Here is an 8449-nt window from a genome sequence, read left to right as displayed (position 1 = left end):
ATTGTGTAAAATAAATATATTTTTTTATATTTCCAGCGAGGTCATTTAAAAACGATTTTAAAGTGAAGCAACAAATATAATGCATAATAGCCTAAGTTGCAATGACAGCAGCAGAATATGGTCACATTTCAGCACTTCACATTTGTAGCACTTAAAGCGCAGTTCATGTTAGCAGTTATAAGAAACGCACGTAAAAAAATAACGAACCTTCGTCAAATCGCTCATAGAAAACGCCCTTAACCGCTACTCTTAAAGTGACCTTCCCCAAAGCAAAACATTATAAAATTCTTCTGCTTCTGCTTCTTCCTCTTCTTTTTTATTAGATTGGAAGGTTGTTTGATTGCCATGAATAATAACAAAAAGGCCAGTCCACTAGATGGTTAAAGACTGTAACAGTGAATCAGAATTGTGGTTTGCCCCTCCATATTTAATCACTGATTTTCCATCTTTATGAATTCTATTCTCGATCTTATATAATATGTTGTGATGTTGCGGTGGACCCTGCCTCCCCCAACACACCCAGTTTTAACTCTCTCGCACATAACACCAACTTTTAAAACATGCAAAGCCTAAGTAAATCTCTGGCACGACACCGTGGGCTCGCGTGCAGCGGCTCAGGAAGGGCAGGTGCAGTTCCAGCCTCTCGCGCCCGGGTTCCCCCAAGAGTGCACGCGCACAAAGACAGCGCGAGAGGAGTGAACTCTGACAGAATTAATTTCATTATATAGAATGATCAAAATAACAATGTCCAATGCAAGCTATTGTTTTGTTTTCATGCAAGAGATCAGGATCGGTGAAGGATTCAAATCAGTCAATGACACTATAGGCCTATACTGCGGTTGGTTGACACCAGAGTTCTGAAATAACGGGTCTAGTTTGGCCAGGGATTAGCCTATGACAAAAATCAAAATGATACAAAATCCTTGTTTTTCCCTTTGTCCTGTACTTATCAATATGATCAGAACAACAGATTAAAAGAAAGAAGTATTTGGCTACTGACTGGATTTCCGGCAAGTGCTTACTTTCTCTCTGAACAAGAATAATGAATCGTTTCGAATGTTTATTAGTTGCTATTTACGTGCATCAGTTATCATTCAAATGAGCATATCTGTCAAGATATGGTTGAGCCAGCATCTATTGTCGTAGTAGTATAATCACATTTTATTAAATTAATCCTGACAAAAGAATTGTAAGGAACTTTGCAGCCTTCCTCATCTTTACTTCGTCTAGCTAATCTGGGTTGAAATAGATTTCAGATATTCATGCCATTGTGTGCCATGCCATACGTTTCTATACACTGCTACAAACTGTTAGTCATTGCCCACCTCAACTTTTGTGTCGAGACAAAAATTACTGATGGTCCCATTTATCTAAAGTTTTCACTGAAGAATCACTATAAAGAAGTGATGATCAGTGAGGATGAGGGCGCTTCTAGGCCTAAACACCTAAAATATATAAAGGTACCGTTCAAATAAACAGTTAATAAATGGAAAACAGGGGGAAAGACTATATATCATAAAGTAAAAATGATGTTAAATATAATGCTAATAATAGGCGAATATAATGCGATACAATGTTATAGTATTATTATTATTAATAAAATAAGAATAATAATTATTTTGAATCTGAAAGTGTAATGTAAAATGTAGGTCTTAATAATGCTTCTTTTGTTACGTTAAGGCGTTTTAGTAGGCTAGTAGGTGTTGGGTTTACAGGAGCTTTTCAATCCAACTAACAGAAGATGCTCTCTCATGATGAGTGCATGATAAGGGCTTATCAGTCGCGAGCTTGCATCTCCAGCGCATTAAAAAAAAGAAAGGAAAAAATACACACACACGCGCGCACGCGCGCGCACACACTTTAAACTAATAAAGGCGGCTGCAAAGCTCTTCTGCTTCTTTCCAGCAGTGCCCACTGTGGCAGACACGGTGACATTTCCATTTCACGTTGTCCATCAAAGACGCGGTTTTCCGGGACTCTGAGTTCTCACTGTGTTGAACGCGATTTAATTCATCCTCAAAAAACTAGTTTAGGCTGCAAGTTATTATGCCTCATTTAGTTTTGTATACTACCTAAATCATAGAAGTGCAAAATGTAAAAACTATTCATTTTTATGTCAGAAAAAAATATTTGTATAAATAGGACAGTACACGAGGACTGGTTTCTATATGACATAGGCTAATTTGTTTTGGACAGCATCATAACAATGGAAAGGATTAAAGTTTAGTAGGCCTATATTATGATGATGATGATGATGATTAGCCGGTTTATATTTTAAAAACAGGCATGCTGTTATTATAGTAGGCCTAGTTGTTTCCATTTTGAACAGTTTTTTTTCCCGATTTTGTCTTATATTATTCTCATCATTTGTATTGCTTTTTTTGAAAAGGGCTCTAACGTTATTATTTATATATGTAGGCCTATGCATCAGATGCCAGGGCCCTCTCCTTCCGATTATTACCGGGGGTAATATTTCATCGGCGTGAGGCAATCTTTGTTCTTTGTGAAGATAATAAATGGCCTAATCGTTATCAGCTTACTGCTGGAGGTGTCAGGACCAAGCGAGGCTGGAAACAGGGTCCAAAGTGGCGCTGAATAAATTGGTGTTCCTTATCTCTCTCTCCCAGATTATCGTTACCTTTTCAAACCGCCACAACAAATACATTCAATGCATCTAATGCATCATTTGAGAGGGAAGATCGCATGGGGTGATAGAGACAGATAGGCTACCCGAAGGAGAAATATTTACACATTTAACGTGTTCTGGCCAATATTAGCTGGGTTTTGTGCGAGTTTATTGGACGGTCCATGGGTACACACGCTTAACATATCAATGCAGCCATTCTCATTCATATTGTAGCTCTACTGTTGATGGATATCTGTGTGATTATTCTGTCTTGTCATTAGATCAGTAACGTGTTGAATTAGTTGTGAAATTAGCTCGTTTCATCCAAACACTTGTTTGTCTTCTTTATCCAGTTAATATCAGCAGTAGGCCTCTCGTTACCTACCTTTTTCTGCTCATCTTTCTTATGGGAAATCAAATCAATAGTCCATCAATTAAAGGAAAGACGTGCAGCTGAAAACACTTGGCACTTGCTATAATAGCCTACTGAAAGTGTCTTCACGTTACATTTACTTTTCTGATTTTCCGCAGGCTACAATGCAAATGTATTTTTAATCAGCCATACAAAGATCAATAGACTAATGCACATTCCAGGTTTGATATAAATTAAGCTCAATCGACAGTATTTGTGGCATAATGTTGATTAACGGTTAATTTAGACTTAACCTTTCTTTTCTTTAAAGAAAACCTAAATCTTGGTTGCAGTGAGGCACTTCAAATAGAAGACAATGGGGACAAACCATTAACGTCAAAACACTCATTGTTTCAAAAGTATAGCCAAACAAGAGTAAGCATTATGTGTGTTAACATTATTTCAGTGTGATAAAATTGCTAACTTGCTTTTCTGTGTAAAGTTGTGTCCAATTTTACAACTTCATTGCCATGACAACGTAATGCATGAACCCTAAAAGACGTTTAAACAACTTTACAGCTCAACTAATACACACGTTTTATCAGAAGAATTAATGTAAGTGTTTTTATAATATTATACAACCCAGTCTCATGGAAATTAGTACATATTGTACAAGTTTGCTATTTCGTATGATTTCGTGGGAGTTCATTTGTATATATATATTTGTATGATGTCATCACGTGCAAATGCCTGGAAGTTTAATGCTGAAGCACAAGTTTCACTCATAAGGCTAAGGACAGGCTTGTTAATATTATGCCCTTACCCAAACCCCTTATCTAAACCTAACCGGAAAAGTCTTAGGCTACACTGTAAAAAAAATTCCGTATTTTTTACGGAATAATGCTGGCAACTTTGGTTGCCAAACAATTCTGTAAAAAATACATTAAAACTGTAATCACCTTTACAGAGCAGCATGTAAGTTTTACATTTTAAACTGGTATATTTAACAATTGATTTCAGCAATATTGACATGGCCATAAAGTTATTGAACAAATTCCTGCAGTAAGAATTACATTCAACCACTGTTTTTTTAACATAAAATCCCATTTGATTTCACAAAAAAAAAAAAAGATATTTACGTTATTTCACTGTGAAATATTCATTGTGTAACCATTTTTTTTGCTGAATTTGTATGTAGATTCCACTCCAAAAATGTGGTTGCCAGAACAATTCTGTAAAAAATACATTAAAACTGTAACCACCTTTACAGAGCAGCATGTAAGTTTTACATTTTAAACTGGTATATTTAACAATTGATTTCAGCAATATTGACATGGCCATAAAGTTATTGAACAAATTCCTGCAGTAAGAATTACATTCAACCACTGTTTTTTTAACATAAAATCCCATTTGATTTCACAAAAAAAAAAAAAGATATTTACGTTATTTCACTGTGAAATATTCATTGTGTAACCATTTTTTTTGCTGAATTTGTATGTAGATTCCACTCCAAAAATGTGGTTGCCAGAACAATTCTGTAAAAAATACATTAAAACTGTAACCACCTTTACAGAGCAGCATGTAAGTTTTACATTTTAAACTGGTATATTTAACAATGGATTTCAGCAACATTGACATGCCCATAAAGTTAATGAACACATTCCTTCAGTAAGAATTACATTCAGCTGCTGTTTTTTTAACATAAAAACTCATTTAATTTCACTGAATTTGTGAAATATGAATTAATGGTTAACGAACAATGTTCCATCATTGGACCCCTCCTCCGCCACCTTTGCTGCTTCCCTACCTGCTAGCTGCAGTGTTTCCTTGGCAGTAGGAGATGCAGCATATTGGGTATTGAAATATTCACAGGAATCCATAGAAATGTAATTCATGTTTTATCCAATATTAGTTGCAGATGTATAGTCCATTCTTATTCACACCCATTGAACCAACAAAGAAAATGCAAACATATAGACTATTGTGTAATTCTTCCATTTTTTCCATATTTTGTGTAGTCATTCTATATCAGAACCTCTGACATACAATCCAAATAGTCTACAAGAAACCTCAGAGTATTACCTTTCATTTGACACCAGGATTATGCTTCAAGGCTTTTTTATTGTCAGTATGCATTTTGTGTAACCAAAAGTCATATGGAGAGTTTTTCCATAAGGGATTTTACAAACGCATACGAGCATACTTTGGCAAATAATGGTCTAAAGTACTCATTTTTCATTCTATATTGATATACTTTTCCACACGGCTTCACAAGACTGGTGCTAGGGCTCAGAAAGCTTAAACTGTTGAATTGAATTGGTTAAAAAAATGTGTCAGCCAAATGTAATGTAAATGCTTCTAAAATCATCAAGTGACCTAGAAGGTTGAAATGTGGTCAGTTCAGAGTTGCTTGTAATCCGGCAGAAAGGAAAAACAATATTCTAGCCTCTGTAAGTCTGTGCCAGTACTTCACACAACTATTCTGATTGTTTCCTAAGAAACTACAGGGTCTCAGCTGACATAAAGCATTTTGAAGGTAGGCCCCAAAAGAGGTGGGAACAGTGCCCTCTGAAGTAGGCACAGTATCATTTTGGGGGAAAAAGACAAAGTTTTTTTATTTTTATTAAATGTTTATTAACATTTTAAATATTAATTAACATGTCAAGCATGTACAGTAACTTGCTCAAGAGGAACAGGTGGTTGAACAAATGCCTTTTGAACTGTTGAAATCAGAAATATATTTAAAGGGATAGTTCACCCAAAAATGAAAATTCTGTCAGTAATTACTCACCCTCATGTTGTTCCAACCATGCAAGTCTTTCGTTCATCTTCGGATCACAAATTAAGATATTTTTGATGAAATCTGAAGGCAGTCTCACTCCTCCATAGGCTTTCAGAGGGACCCAAACTCGCCGCCCAGAATAGTTATTAAAGCATCGTTACAATAGTCCGAGTGACTACAGTGGCTCTGCATTAGTTTATCAGCGACGAGAATACTTTATGTGCGGAAAAACAACGACTTTATTCCACTATTCATTTCCTTCTCTCTGGGCCTCGAGTGAGTTCACGTAGTGTTTCAGCGCCGCGCTTCTGTGTTGCGCGTCACCACATAGACTCACTAATGGCTGATGCTGGTCATATGTGTGATGCGTGGTGACGCGCAACACAGAAGCGCGGCGCTGTTACACTACGTGAACCAACTAGAGGCCCAGAGAGAAGGAAATGAATAGTGGAATAAAGTCGTTGTTTTTGTTTGTTTTTGCGCACATAAAGTATTCTCGTAATAATAGACACTCCAGCCCAGTTGGTGGCGGCTGAGTAATACAGAACCACTATTTGTCCAATAACCAACTATAGTTTTTAAATGTCAGGTTGACCTCCCCCAATTACAACTCCCAAGCATCGCCCCCTTCCGACTGAACCCACTTTTTGTTCGATAAACCGTAAAAAGTTTTTTTCACAAAATCCCCACAAGTTTAAATTTCAAGCTGGCCTATCTCTGGAACCAATCCGAGTTGGGGCCCCATACTCTGGGCACACGGGTGCCTCCTAGTGGTACCCACACACCCCGAGTATGGAGTCCCAACTCGGCTTACTTTCCAGTTACACCTGGTCAAATATTAAAAATCAAGCTGTTATATCTCTGGAACAGAGTCGAGTTGGGGCCCCATACTCTGGGCACAGGGGGTCTCCTAGTGGTCCCCACACACCCCGAGTATGGAGTCCCAACTCGGCTTACTTTTCCAGTTACACCTGGTCAAATTTCATGGCTGAAAAAGTTAGGGTTAGGGTTAGTGTTAATGATCAATGTTAAATATGATCACCAAATGTGGTTTTGTTTTATAATTGTACGGACCACGAATATGTCAGACATTTTATTATTGGCTATGTATGTGTCTAGGTTTTTATTTTTATTTTTTTATTTTATTTTTTTATTGTGATTATTACTTCTATTGTTGTCTTATCTTGTACATGTAATGTATGGTTAATTATTTTGGTGGGAAGGGTTATAATGGGGGAAAATTCTAACTTTAATTGTATGAAGCTTTCTGTTAATGCCTTGAAAAAGTTTATAAATAAATGATAAAAAAAAATTAAAAAGGGTTAGGGTTAGTGAAAAATTTTGCCTTCGGCTCAAGAGCCCGGCACTTTCCAGTATGTCGCTCGGGTAGGGCCCAGGGGTCAGCTTGCTGAATTTGGGGCCCCTGGGACCTTTCTGTCAAAATCCCACTCGCCCATTAAATGAATGTATTTGCTATAGTGGTTTACGTGGACACGCTCGCAATGGCCTATCGACCGGGGCGGCGTTTTCCGTCTCGCCACAGCCCCTGGTGCGGGCGGAAAAGTTTGGTGGACCCACGACTTCGTTCAGGGGTTGAAAGGTCGAAAAGGGACGCTCGTCCGCCAACTCGCTACGCTGATAAGTGGCCCGTGGACAGTGGAATTTTTGACGGCGCTTGGTCCTCACGGACCCGGGGGGCCTGCTGAGTCGCGGTAAAATAGTTTTTATCACGACAGGAACTTTAATTCAAATGTCTATCAAATAAACTACCCGAATCCCCATTCAATAGATTGCCGGTGGGACCGCGTCCAATTGCAGCATGTTGAATGAACGGCGGAAAAACTTAAAAAATATATAGTGGGTTATTGGACAAACAGTGGGTTCGGTGGGACGGGGCGTGGCCTGGGAGTGGGTGGGTGGGGGTGGGGTGGGTCCACGGGACGTTTGGTAAATACAGTGGGTTATTGGACAAATAGTAGGTTCGTGGGACGGGGCGTGGCCTGGGAGGGAGTGGGTGGGTGGGGGTGGGGGGTCCACGGGACGTTTGGTAAATATAGTGGGTTATTGGACAAATAGTGGGTTGGTGGGACGTGGGGCAAGTGGCGCCACTTGGTGGACGAAGGCAGAACTGCTTCGGGGGCCTCGGACTTCAGGGCGGTGGGCCTGGGAGCGGTCAACGGGGAGGGGGTCGGCGGGCGTCTTCGGCCGGACCCCCAAAAATGTCGGGGGCCTGCGCACTCGTCCGCCAACCACCGTCCAGCTCCTACGCCGCAAGGGCGGTTTGGACGGTTCGGTTCGGTCATGGACTAGCTGGAGATAGTGAAATTCTTGAAAAGGCTGTTGTTTTACAAGGTCAATATTTGCCAGCCCTTGAAGTTAAAATATGACACTTGAGCACTGAAATTGTGGATGTGTGGAAATAAGTAAAATCTTTATGCAATGTAAATTATTTGTCTTTTTTATTTATTAGATTTTGGATCAGATCAAATATTAAGCAATGTTCCCTGATGGGAAGCAATGTTCCTTGATGGGAAACATGTTTTATTAAATCCATATATTTTTGTTTGTTTAAAATTAATAATTTCTATTTAACTTTTATATATTTGATTGGAGAAAACAAATAATTTCTAATACATATTTCTTAAACGAGAAGTTTTGTTTTGATTAAATCTATATATTTTTGTTTAAA

This window comes from Xyrauchen texanus, chromosome 39 (genome assembly GCF_025860055.1).
Source record: "Xyrauchen texanus isolate HMW12.3.18 chromosome 39, RBS_HiC_50CHRs, whole genome shotgun sequence".
NCBI classification, from domain to species: domain Eukaryota; kingdom Metazoa; phylum Chordata; class Actinopteri; order Cypriniformes; family Catostomidae; genus Xyrauchen; species Xyrauchen texanus.
Note: the sequence above shows the minus strand (reverse complement) of the source record.